Genomic DNA, 14,444 nt, shown 5'->3' with positions numbered 1-14,444 from the left:
TTAATGGATTCTATTGAGTAGGAAACATTATTAGTATAAACAGATATGACCAGGAAATTGTGTCAAAGAAGACTTGGCTTGAGCTCTAGGACTTTCAGAGAAAATATTATATATGTCTATCTATGTTTGCTCTCTTTCTTTCTTACCAAAAGAGATTTGAAAGAGATTTTGCTATTATGACATATGCCTGACAGACCAGGGGAAAGACTAGTGTAATTTGCGATGTTCCAACATTTCAGGAACCACAGCATGCAGAAAAAAAATTGATTATGCTCATAGAGTGCAGATATAATTGTCAAATGTCATTTAATTGACCTTCTATTTAATGGTAAACTCAGACAAGTCCCCAGAACTCTTAAGAAATTCAATAATACAAAAACAGAAAAAATTATTAAGATTAGACAAAGTGAGAAGTTATTGCTTCTGTTTTGACTAACACATCCTCTGGTCTTTTGAAAATGATTCAAGCACAGACACCAAGGATCTCCAAGATTAATTTTTTTAGAACTGCATTGTAACAAGCAAAGAAGAGAATAGATGTCTCTTAGTCCTAAAAAGAAAAAAAAAAACAAAACTTTAAACATCCTTCCTAAACTGTGCCCTCTTTTAAAATCATGCTATTTCAAATAAATTGCAAATTGCATCCATAAATCTGCATAAGGAGACTTAAGATATTAGTTTTCAACTATGAATGGCACAAATTAAAAATTATTAAAATGCATATATTGTGACAATATTGAACTTGAAAAGTAAGACAAGATTAGGAAGTCTATGAACAGGACTTTAGTTTTTGCATATATAAGATGGACTATTTTGATTTCAAGAATAACAATTCACTTTTTCACAAGCTTCTTTCTTCCTGTGCCATTCTACTTTGCTTTGGAATATCATTCTCCTTTCTTTCTTAGAGGAACTAAATTTAATCAAACCCAAAACTACAATTCAATTCAATAAGCTTGACCTGCCTGCTTGGGTCTGCTTGGGCACAAATTGGAAGATTCAGTAACCTGTGAAAGCAAAAATCAATAATTGAGTTTAAAGGCCCAATTCAGGCCAAAGTGGCCCCATGGTCATAGGACAGGCACTTTAGGTTTCAATTTGCTCCTTGAAGACAAAGCCCCAGGGAGCACAGTAAGTGCTGATTCAGGAGATGTGTTTAATTTCTGGGCAGAACAAATTGTTTTACTTGTGGAAAATGAAATTATACTTTTCAATTTCTAGGGGAAAAAAGTAATCCCTTCTATGTGTGTACTTATAACTATCATCAACAACAATTTTTTTCAAGATGTATCTTAAATATACACTTAAACCTTTATTCATTTGCATTAGTACTCATAATTTTTTAAGTTTTCTTTCAGCTGAAATGAGCTGTTTTCATATGTCACAAATGAAATTTGCAATTAGAAATCCATCAATAATTTAATAGGAATAAGCTACTATGAAGCAAAGAACAAATGTGTTCAACTTAAAAGTAAAACTCAACATTTTGATATTTTATTTTTTTCTTGGAGGATATATTGGTTAATCCTTCAATAGATGGAAAAGAGGAGAGAGGAGAAATCAGAGAAAAGCTTGTAGATCAATGAACAGAAATGCTAGTTTTATTATGAATCATTATGATAACAAGATAGTTATCTCACTGAAGAAATTCCAAAATTAAAAAAAATGATTCTTTCTATTTTAAGGGATTATTTTAATATTACATAGTTACAGCAGTAAATGAACTCTATATGAAAAAAATAACCCATCTTAACTTTAGACTAAGTAATTTCAAGATCCTGGAAGGTTACATCTAAAAAGATAAAATTTAAAAAGATAATTATGACAAGCTAAACTGGATTTAACTACAAGTCAACATCATAAATTCAAGGTCATTAGATGGCAGTTATTTTGTTTTTGGTTTTTTTTCTGGAAAAAGATGGAGAAATTTAATGAACTCTCTATTCGTACAATTCAGCATTGCTGTATGGCAGCCAAAGAAGTTAACGAGACATTAAGGTTCATTAGGAGAAGCATCCTGTCTAGAGGTTGGAAGGAGATCATCTTTCTGAATGACTCTAGTGAGATCATAGCTACTCTGTTCTTGGTTCTGGCTAGTACATTTTAAGAAGGGCTGGAAAGAAAGAGTCAAGAGCAAAGTAACAAGGAACGCACGGGAATCTCAATTTCATGACATATGGTGATCAGTTGAAGAAAATGAAGATTTTTAACCAAAATAAGAAAAGGAATGGAAATAAAGGATATGAGTAGAAGGAGGGAGCATAAGTGGTTGTGCAGATGAGAGATCTGATTTGTCCCAGCAAGTAAAATTAGAAGTGATGAGTATAAGTTGCTATGACACCAATTTAGATTTGAAATAGGAAAACTTCTTTTTCTTTTTCTTTCTTTTTTTTTTTTAAACTAGTAATACTATCCAAAAGTGTAATGAGCTTCCTTGGAAAGGAGTTGGATCTTCCCCACTAGAGATCTTCAAGCACCATCTGGATGCCTACTCAGCAGGGCTGCAGTATAGGGAGAGTCTTAATTTTGTGGTCCTCATCTCTCTCAGAGATTCTGGGGATTAAGAGGAGCTTATCAAGAATTTCCTCTGCATGGCATTATACTTGGCAGCTATAGGCAATAAAGGGAAAGATGCAATGCAGATGAATTGGAAAGAAGCAACATGTACAAAAAGAAATGATTAGGAAATAAAAATTAAATACAGGCAAGTATACGATGGATGCCAAAGAGTATAATTGAGAGCCTTCTTGAGGAGACACAGTACCCATCAGATTGGTGAGCCTGCCACCTTCCCAAAGTGACAAAGATGAAGTGCCTGCTTAGGAAAGGGAGGAAGTAGCAGCATAAAACAGTGCAAATACCTCGGGACTTGAAGTTGGACAATCTGGTTTTCTATCCTCATTTTGTCAGATTCTATTTGTAGGACTTGGAACAAGATTCAGTTACATCATCTAGATTGGACTAAACAGTGTCTAATAGTGTCTAAGACTTTTTCCAGGTCTTTTCCAGATTTCTACTTTTGATTTGGAGTTTGCATGTTTCTTTTGTAGTCATGTCCCTTTACTCTATCCTAATCATATTTTATGTATCCATTATTATATTTATCATAATTACATTAAAGGAAAGAAAGTTATGGTACAGTGGGTAGGGAGCTAGATTTAGTGTCAAGAAGAATTAGATTCAAATGGTCCCTTACACATGTATTGTATGGGTGATCCTGAGTAAGAAATTTAATCTCTCGGGATCCCACATGATTCTCTAAAATTATATTGAGAAGAAAATCCTGATCATCATTCCTAGAGTTCTTGGCTTGGTCCTTTCTTCAAAGGAAAAAAAAAAACACAAGTTCAGCTCACAAAACAAAACAAAATTAAAAAAAAAGTAAGATGAAATAAACTGAAAAATCTTCTTCTCTGAAAATAGCCTCCAGACCAAAATCAAATCAATTCTGGTGCGGCACAAAAAGCTATGTTTCCATGATTACATGTGGTTTCACTGGGAATGCCTTTTAGTCCATAGATATCTTTATAATGGCTGTGAATTACTTCCTTCTAGATCTCCAGAATAGGGTCCTTTGATAATAAAAGTACTATTATGGAGGAACTTGGACTGCTGAGTTGGTTGTTTGTGGAGAGAATTCAAGGTAAAACTGAAGGAGACCAAATTCATCTTTCTTGTTATTCTATTTCTGCTCTCAGCAATTGTCTTTTGTCTCAATACCTGCCCCAATTCTAACATTCTCAAGGACTTAGTAGCATCATATTGTCTCCCCTGCTACAACTTCCTGAAACCATGGTTGATTTTTTCCCCCAACAATTTTATGATTCAGATTCCTCTGCCTTTGTATCTTTCATAGCCTAGCCCTCTATTCTGATACATGTTAGGTAGCAGACAATCTTTTTGGAGAGTCTTTGCTCTTTGGGTTTATATGTTACTGCTTTTTCTTGGTTTGCCTCAATGCCTCCATTTTTTTTTTCTGGTATTCTTTATTGAGTCATATGTCCTACTATATACTACACAATAGTGAATAGCCCCTAAGTTTTCTTCTCAATTCACTTCTCTCTTCCTTTCTTATACATACAAACACACACACACACACACACACACACACACACACACACACACACACACACACATATATATATATCCTTTTTTTTAACCTTTCCAGATTTGTTATAAACAACTATCCTTCCCATGCTCTTCAATATATCCAAACTGTTATTCTTGCTCTTCCTCAATGCAACAGTCTATCTAGCATATCCATTTCTTTGCTCAGGCAATCAGGGTTAAGTGACCTGCCTTGGGTCACGCAGATATATGATATATCTGAGAATGGAGTTGTACTCAAGTTCTCCTGATTCCAAGGTAGGTTCTCCACTACCTTTACCGCCACTTCACGAACTTTAAATTGTTTTATCCTTAATGTTTAGAATAGTTCCTTTTCTTAATATATAGCAAATTCTCATTAAATATGAATGTTTGTTACTGTAAAGAGCCTAGAGATGAATTAATATTATCAATAATTGAAAAAATATTAGTTAAATTAAATTTCTTCTGGGAGTGTTGTGTTTTGTTAAGTCATCTCTATAGGAAGAATTGAAATCATAATTTTGGGGCTGGTAAATTTCGAGTCAGATGAGTCTTTCTTTTTAAATCTCAAATGCTGTCTCAGACATTTAAGAACTCAAATCCTGAGTAAATGACTTAAAATTTTTGAGTTGACTTCCCTTTTCTAGAAAATGAAAGTAACAATTTTACTTATTTCCTGGGAGATTGCATATGGAAAGTATGTTATAGACCATAAAGACAAATAAATGCAAGCTATCATAAGCTTTTTTACCATGCAAGGAAGCAAGCAGTTGCTGGCTACAGGTAAGATTATGAACATTCTTCTATATCAGTGCTAACAAACTCAAAATGCAAAGTGACTTACAAAATCAAAAATTAATGTTTTCTTTATTAAATTTTCAAGTTCATTAAATATTTTACATTTTAATTAACTGGAATTCTGTGGGCAATATGTATAATACCTTTCCTATATCCCCTTCTGGATCCCCCAACCTATTAAAAATCATTTTCACACTTCACTAGCACAAGGTATGAACTACGTACACAAACTTGACTCACTTTTGACTCTAGGACATATGAGTTTGTTAAGTTCTTGCTACAAGCCCTATACTTCCCTAAACACTAGGGATAATACAGCTTCTACTCTGGGCGCTCGCATTCTAACAAGGTAGGTACTATCATCACAATTACATGCAGATGAAATAAGTACAGGATAAATTGGACAGAGCCACCTGACAGTGGCTGCTAGAGATCCAACCCAGAGTGGATCTCTTCTTGTGAGAGGATGATACAAGGAGACGGAGAGGCAGTTGCTGTTCTCTGACCACTCTGACTGAAAGGCCTTTGCATTGTCTGACCTCTCTCCTCTTTCCTCTGCCTCCAATTTATCTCATTCCCACTCCACAACACCTGTGTCAGCAAAGGCTGCTCTGAAACCCCTTCAGATGTTATGATCCACAGCTGTGGAGGCTCTTGGAGAATTGACTTGTCCCTTAACAGGACATAATTTCAACAGAAATGGTATTTATATTAAGGACAGCTAGGAAAGACTTCTATAGATTGTGACATTTGAGACTTTGAGGAAGCCAGGGTGGGAGCAGGCAAAGGGAAAATAGATCATACAAAGCTGTGAAAATGCCCATTGGTAGAAAGGGTATTTAATGAGAATAATAACAAGGAGGTTGATGTCATTGTGACTGATCCTTTTCTCTTTGTGTTGAGCTAACACAGACATGCTTAAAGACCTGCTTATTTTCTTAACACAGCAAATTACCAATACCTTTAGTCTCAAAAAGTAGATAAACTGTCTTGGAAAAAAGAAATGCATCTGTGAAAAGCAGTTAAAAAAAAAACAATCACTCCAATGAAATCAGAGAACCAAGGCTTCATTAGAAGTATTCTACTTACTCTAGTGAAGTAATGTCAAACAAAACACATAATTTAATGGAATTGTGATAGTATACAACCAAATGCTAAATGATTCTTGTAGGGAAAAAAGAGAAAAAAAAAAAAGTAAAAAACCCTCTTGACATTTAAGAAAAAAAGACTTTCTCAAATCATCTGCCATGAGGAAGCATATTTATTGTCAAAATAATCACTCATAAATAGCAGTGACCCAAGACCAAGATTTCATTGTATAGTTTGTTCTTTCTATAATTGATCAGTGATTCTTTCCTTAGATAAATATGGGGTTTTGTTAGCCATGTAGCTGGAGTAACTAACTATACCTTCACAAGGAAATAGACTTATGAGTTATACATTTTTAAGTATCAAGTTGCTTAAAATATGTATTTGTTACAAAGTTGAGGCATGGGTTAGTAAAGCTCTATGGCGATATCATCATATCCACTGGCAATCTGGAAAAGTGTCCTGTGACTGTATTTGACTAGTAAACTGAGAGAGGTTAGCAAAATCACATCTACCTATCCTAAGGCACTTTAAGCACCAAGATCATTGCCTTATGAGAAATAAAGTACAACCTTCTCATTTCATTTTGATATGAATTATTAGACTTAGAGATATTAATAAAAAAGAAATGAATGAGGATTTGTTTTAAGTTAGGGTTCAGCTCTGGCAAAAAGTCACTTGGAGAAGTTATGCAACAGGAATATGGAAAGGCTAAAGGCTCAATTAAATCATATATAGACCCTTCTGACCTTACTTAAAAGACTATCTTCAGGGAGAGGCAGAAAGCTAATTGCCTCTAAGATCCACTAACCAGAAGGGTGATGGAGCAACGCATATATCTCAAAACAAACCCTCCCGAAAGAAATTCCTTCTTAAAATATACAAAGAGAGAACTAAACTTGTCCATACTCTTGTTATAGGCACATGTATGTATATATGTACATATGAAAACATTCACATATTTACATGAAAAAGGCAACCTGTTAAAGAAGATAGGAAATACTGGGAGTTAAAAAGACAGGTTCAGATCCAACCTCTTGAACATGTTATTTGTGTTCACTTCCCTCAGGAAAACAGACATTTGAATGCATTCATATACATATATACACAAATGTATGTCTATTCATAAAATTTACATACACATATATTTGTGGAATAAGTAGTAAAGACATTAAAAAGGAGGTAGAATTTGGAGTTTGAATTTATTTTGCTCAACATCAATACCAGGGCTTCTTAAACTTCTACTCATGGCTTATTTTTGCCCGAGAAATTTTAAAACAACCCTGAGAACAGATATATAAAATAAGAACACAAACTAAACATTTACTGATAATAAATCATTACATTGTGACCCCCAATCAGTTAGGAGATGCCATATAGTGTCACCCCATAGTTTAAGAAGCTGGAATATATTCCATTATTTCTTAGAGGTTCTTTAGAGTTGAATCTTTTAAGAATATCCTCAGGAAGGAGCAAGGGAAAGATAGAGGGGGAGAGAGAGAGAGAGAGAGGAAGAGTGAGACAGAGAGAGAGAGCCAGAGAGAGGGAGGGGGATAGGTAGAGACTCAAACAGAGAGGCAGAGATGTACTGAGACACATACACACACTCACTGAGAGACTCATGTAGAGACACACAGGCAAAGATACAGAGCAACACACAGAGACACAGAGAGAGAGAGACATACGCAGAGAAAGACACACACAGAATGCCTGCTAAGATGTCTCTTCTCCCTGTGAGTTGTTTACAGTTTGAGTTTCTGTTAAGAATTGTTAAGACCAAATACTATATATATATATATATATATATATATATATATATATATATATATACACACATATATATATATGTATATGCGTATATGTATATATATATGTATATATATATGTATATATATGTGTATATATATGTGTATATATATATATATATATATATATATATATATATATATATATATATATATATATATATATATATATATATATATATATATATATATATATATATATATATATATATATATATATATATATATATATATATATATATAAAATAGTACTATGCTTTTGAGTAATAATTCCTTACCTTCTTGAATCTGAATTGAAATTACCTTAAAGGATAACTACAATGTTTTAGACAATATAATTGATATGTTTCCTCTTTTCTATGAAAATGTGTTGAATGCTATCTTTGTATTTGAAAATCTGTATTTGAAATAACTTGAAAAATTCTTTCATCATTGAGATTAGTTCATTTTGCCTGTTAATATCATAATTCTGACTGAGGAATTCAGAGTCCTGAATACCACAAATTAAAAATATCCAAATATCTTATTTACTATTATCTTTAAAGATAAAACCTAAAAAGGCAAAAGAGATTCTACTTCCTAGTTGTCCCACTTGAATACTTACATTCTCCTTCTATCCCTTCTCCCCCTGGCCCATTTTCTACCATTTCTCTCAAACTTACTTTCTTGTTTTTGTTTTTTTTTTTAACATTTTAACAATTTAGTAATTACATTATCTTTTATTTTCAGAGTAAAAGCAATACCACCGATGCTATTAATGACAAACAGAAAACAAATGCAAGTAAGAAAGCTTCAAGCTCAATTGGATCCACAGAAAGGAAATCAATGGCATAGAAAGAACAAAGTTGGGATATAATGGAGCTAAACTCAAACTTTTTCACAAGGAATAATAAAAAGACAAACAAATGTTGTATGACTATACTTCAAGCCCAAATGAATATGGTTATAAGTGCCAACAAGCTTGATGTTTAGTGAAAGTGTTTAAAGGCCTGAATTTGGTTGAATATAAAAGCAACCAGAGTCCACTTCATCTGAAATTCAATATATTCTAATAGAAAGTATCTTTTCAAGAATCAGCTTTCTATAATGGGTTGGGAGAAAATGAGTACTTGGTTCAAAGGAAACCTTTGACACAAGATGCTTCTGTGAAACTAGGTAAGTATCATAACCCCTCTTTTGCCCAGGAATCAACTAAACAGATCTGTGATAGAGCACCAATGTCTCATATGATGGAATAAATAATCTTTCATGACCTTGCATTAAAGTTTAAAAATAATGAATAGATTTTTTTTCTAGAAAGTTTTGCTGCTTTTTTAAAATAGTGGAAAACTTGTACCAAATGGAAACTTCAGTTACTCACTAGAATAATCGTCATATGATCTTCTGTGTGACTTCATCCTCTCAATAATTCATACTCTCTGGTGTGTCTAGAATAATTATCTTTCCTCCACTGGCTATTTCCCCTCAGCTTAAAAGAACATCTCGGCTTTTCACTTCAAACAAACACAACAAAAACAACTTCCCTTTCCCACACCTGCCCAATCCATCTGATCCATCAGTTACCTTTCTTTCCTTTTACAGCTAAAGTTCTAGAAACAAATCAGGAGTGTGTACTTGAAGTTTCCACTTCCACTGCCACCTACACATGCCATTAAAAAGCGTTATTTTAAAAATCCATCGCAATTTGATTTCTCTCTATACCAGTTACTCTCCATGAAATGCATTCTAAAATCATCAGGGAACTCCTCTGGGGAAAGGCCTTAGCCCCATTTACCTTTTTTTGACTTAGGCAGCATTTGCTATTGTAGACCATTCTCTTCCCTAGAAATTATCTTGATTTCTACACACAGGACATACTGTGCTCTCCTGGTTCTTCTTCTGCCTTTCCAGCTGCTCATCTACAATAATTTTTCATCAGCCCTATTTCTCATAAACAACTTAAAAACTGAACGTGACTTTGTGCTTTATTTGTTCAACTGTGGCCCAGGTCACAGGTGTTAGCAATTGCTAAATAGAGAAGGGTGGAGTGGCTTCCATAGTATTTAAGGGAGGGTTTGTCTTTTTACCCAGAACTCTACTGATCACTTTATATTTTAGGAAAGTTTAGTAGACAGGGAGACGAGAGGATTCTGCCTTGGCCAAATGTGGAGTCTGTGGCAATGTGTGGTATGTATGAGCTCTTTTTTTGTGAGTGTGTTTGAACTTCCTTGAAATTTTTGAAGGACTGCTCTGAACAAGATGCTAAAGTGATAGTCAAACTCAGAACTACTGATTGTTTAAGGAGAAGTTACTAAGATTCTAACTTTTTTGGAACTTCAGAAACTAATCTTTAAAACAAACCTTATGTCTTTTTCTCTTTTTATAGGCTTCTCTGTGGAAAACTTGGGGGTAGAAGATAGCACAAATGTACTGGCAAAAACCTGAATCAGATAGAAATACACAGCTTTCCCTCCTCAAACCTTTCCTTTAAAATAATAGGAAATTTGCAACAAGGTTTTAAGCTTGTTTCAGTATCAGAAGTATTTCTTTCAAAAAATGTAGACCTCTTAGGGGGTCAATATAAGAAGAGAGGAGGGCATAAATTAGCATCTCAATGTAGAATCATAATTTGGGCAATCTGGGGCTGGACAGAATAAGAATTCACAGAAGGACTTGTTTAATCATTGAAGTAGGGACAGGCTGGCTGAGGCTTTAGCTACCCCTATTGCTATGATGATGTGATTAAACGCTCACATAAGAGGTAGCAATGTCACATAGGTGAATGGAGAGATTCTAGAGCCTATAGAAAAGTAGTAGATATATACCATGAAAATGAGAGCACCATCCACTGCATCTGGAGGAGAGGAAGGACTGGGATACTACAAGCTATTCTCATGAGTTCTCCTAACTTAGGGTTTTATAAACAGTATCTTTCTACATATTTTCTAGGCTCAAGACTGGGTGAGATACAGAAAACATACACTTCCATTGGACTTTGACTGAGGTTGGTATGTTTCAAGTAATGATGAATTGGTAATGGTTGCTGTTCTCAACATGTTTCACAAGAGAAGTTAATATATGCCAAACAATGCACTAATTGCTATACAAATATGATTTCATTCATCCTCACTAACCCTGGAAGGAAGGTGCTTTTATTATACAGATTTTAACAGTTAAGGAAGTGAGTGTTTTGTTTATTGTCATAGCCTACAGGTGTCTAAGACCAAATTCAAACTGAAGTTTTACTGACTCCAGCCCAAAAGTCTATCCATTAGGCCTTAATAATGGAAAGATGATGGTTCTATGATTATTCTGAAGCCTTATTTGGAGAACTGAAAGTAGAATAAATTATTGATACACTTGACTTTGCTAAGGCCCTTTCTAACATATTCATTAATTTATATGCCTCATAGACAAATTGGTTCATACAGCAAGACTACATCTTAATATTTTCTTTACTTACCAGGTTCAGTAGCCTCTGCAAGGTGAAAGGGGATTTCCAGACTTTGAAGAAAGATGGCAACAAACTGGGCCAAACCAGCTCTTCTTTGTAAAATGCTCATGAATCAAAATCGGAACTCTTCAGACTTAATTCCTAAAAGAGCAAGCCTACAGCCTTTGTCCTAGAGGCCTTTGGTTCATTCTGACAGTAATTACATAGCCATAGAGTGATTGGGTTTTTTAGCTATAAAAACAAGATCATCCACACTTTCAAAAAAAAAATACCTTCCCTCTGAAGCTATGCTTAAACTAACCAAACAAAAAAATAATTTTGAAGATCCTGGCGATTTTAAAAAATTATTATTACTTTAGTAGCCAGCATGCTCATTGCATGCCATTATTTTTCTGCTTCTTTGTGCTGATATTGAGCCACCAGAAGCCAAGAACTTGCTAGCCAGATGTCTTTAAGTATTCTTTTCCTGGATCCAAGGAGAGTGAGATTCTTGAGCAGATTCTTGCATTTTCCTAGGAGTTACACTTGATTAGGCTACGGCCTCCCATCAATGGTATTTAACTTTATGACCACACTTGGAGTAGTAATGACTGAAGGATATAGTGTGCTTCTGCCATCTTGTGCAAAACAAGGTTGAACTGAACATTATGGTTCATTTGGGAGTCGGAGAAGGGCAAGTGGACAATTACTTTGCATGGCTGTAGATCATGGCAATGGTCGTGCCTTCAAAAAGGCCAGTCGGGACTTGAAGTGAACTTTGCATCTGATCTACAGAAGGAGTGGACTTCAGTCTCTCAATGAAGAATGTTACATAAAAAATTTCTACTAAGCTTTAATGGATTGACCATTCGTGGTTTAAGTCTGTGCCACATGATGGTTATAAATGTGCCCTAAACTAGAAAACATATGGCTTCAACTCTGCTTAGCAAACTAAGGCTGTGATGGAAAGGTCAGAGAATAGTGGTGGGTCTCTTTGAACTGTGATATTAAATCTACTTTAATGTCATCGAACAACCTTATGCCTCTTGGATCGGCAGTAAGGGAGAAGGATGCCCATCTCCTTATAAAAGTAAAGCATACCTGTATCCACACTTCACAGAGAAGGGTCATTTACACCTCAGACTGAGGGTTTGGTGTCAAGCATTCTTTCCTCATTGTCAGCCCCTTATACAACATATCTTTACTAGTCTCTAACACTTTGTTCTTATTCCTTTATCTCTGTTGGGAAAACAGCCACTTATTAAATACTAGAAAATTCATGAGGAAGAGGAAGAAAATAAAAAAGCCAAAAAAATGGATCTGCTTAACTTTTAATAGGGTGCAAGATGAGAGATATTTTCTTTAAAGAGATGGAGGAGAATATTGTAGCTTATTTAAAAAAATACAAACTAATAAAACATCTTTCAAAGATTTTCTTCCTCTTTTCTGAGTTTCTTTTTAAAAATGTTTTAATAACCCTCATTTTTTTCTTTTTTTTTATCTCAAAATAATAAACTCTTCTTTCATAGTGGTAGGAGGTGGGGGTGGAGTGTGAAAAGCAAAACCTTTCCAACCAGAAAGCACAAAGAACCAGAATAACTGCATATTAATCATGTCCAGAACATGTGATTTCATTTTACTGTATTTTACTCACTAGTTGATGAATGTCCCAGTACCAACCACCCTGCTCTGTCTAAGAGAGGATAAGCAAATGTGTTTTTCCTGGGACTCAGTTGCAGTCATGCAAGGAACTTCTTTTTTTTTTTTATGGTATTGTTTTATAAGAAGTGAAGTAATTTCAATGGGCTAAGATGGTACATGTGCAGTTTCAAAGCTCTGGGCCTAGGGTCTGGAAGGCTTCAAATCCGATAACACTAACTGTGACCCTAGGGAGTCCTGTTTTCCTTAACCCATTGAGGCAGGAAATGTCATACCCCTCTTGTACTTTGCCAAGAAAATACCATGGACAATTATCTATGGGGTGATGAAGAGTTACCACTAAGTACATCTTTTAAATGAAGAGAACTAATCTATGTATATCCTTATGATAATTTAACTTCAATATTAGACCGAACTAAGTATTTCCACAGTTGAGAATATTTATTGAACCATAGCAAAAGGAAAATCTTCAACAAAGATACTGAGGATACCTTGTGTGAATTCAGCTGAATATAAAGCTCTAATAACTTACCAACTAAGGACTAAAAAGAAAGCTTGAAACTCCTCCTGACTATTTTATACTCGGTGGAAGACAGTAAAGGTGACAGTGAAAGTTGTTTAGCACCTTGTGGAAACTAAGATAATCATAATACCTTTTAAAGGGGGGAGGGAAATCCTAATTTACATGAGGGAAGTGTTAAGTGGACTATTCCAGCTATAACTATATGGACAAAGTACTTCATAGTTATAGCTATACAAATGAATATGTATATATCTAGATTTTTTAAGGATAAGTTGAGAAATTCTCAAGGAGTCCTAACTTTATGATGCTTGTTTGAACCTGATGAGTAGAAATTTTGCTGTATAATGAAAGATGTCATACTATGTTATGGATTGAATATGGCTTTATATTGTTTAGAAGAAAAAAACATAACATTTTCCCATCCCTGTTCTTATCTTCCTTGGTATACATTGATTTATATTCCATACATCAAATTCCATGATGCAGGGAAGGAATTCTAAGGGAACAGCTACTATTAATGGTCTTGTAGAAGTGTATCTTTGAGAATGGAGAATATTCTTTTTTCCATGTTATTTCTTTTTTCCATGATTATTTTTTTATGAATTGCTTTTTTTTGGTAGTTCTACATTGTATAAAAACTTTTAAAATAGACAATTGTTTATGAATCATAGTGGGAGAGAAAAATTAGAACAAAGGGAAACTACAGGAGAGGAAAGAAATAGAAAAAATGATGTGAACATAACATCTGGATTTACATTCAATCTGCATAACTCTTTTTCTGGATGCAGATGGATTTTTCTAGTCAAAATTTATTGGGATTGTCTTGGATGGTAGCTATTCTTAATCTTTTTTGAGCCTTCTACTTAAACTTTGGAATCCCTTCTCAGTATAAGTTTTTAAAAAATATAAAATAAGCTATATAGAATTAGCAAAAAATTATTGAAATAAAGTTATAAAAAATGTAATTTTAAAAATATCAAATTAAGAATCATTTGCTACCCAATTCACTAAGGGTGTTCACAGACCACATGCACCTTGGGAATACCTTGTGGCAATTCTTCTTTGGGGA

At 34.2% G+C, this 14,444-nt stretch overlaps 1 long non-coding RNA gene across 1 annotated transcript; it reads left to right on the top strand.

The window, feature by feature from the left end:
* Positions 1-9,860: 9,860 nt before the first annotated feature.
* Positions 9,861-13,193, top strand: LOC141546363 (uncharacterized). Its single transcript, XR_012483282.1, has 3 exons — positions 9,861-9,947; positions 10,710-10,764; positions 11,227-13,193. It is a non-coding gene; the product is annotated as an uncharacterized LOC141546363 (long non-coding RNA).
* The last annotated feature ends 1,251 nt before the right edge of the window (positions 13,194-14,444 follow it).

This window comes from Sminthopsis crassicaudata, chromosome 6 (assembly GCF_048593235.1).
Source record: "Sminthopsis crassicaudata isolate SCR6 chromosome 6, ASM4859323v1, whole genome shotgun sequence".
Classification (NCBI taxonomy): domain Eukaryota; kingdom Metazoa; phylum Chordata; class Mammalia; order Dasyuromorphia; family Dasyuridae; genus Sminthopsis; species Sminthopsis crassicaudata.
The sequence above is the reverse complement of the archived record's forward strand: the minus strand, read 5'-3'. Positions and strand labels throughout refer to the sequence as shown.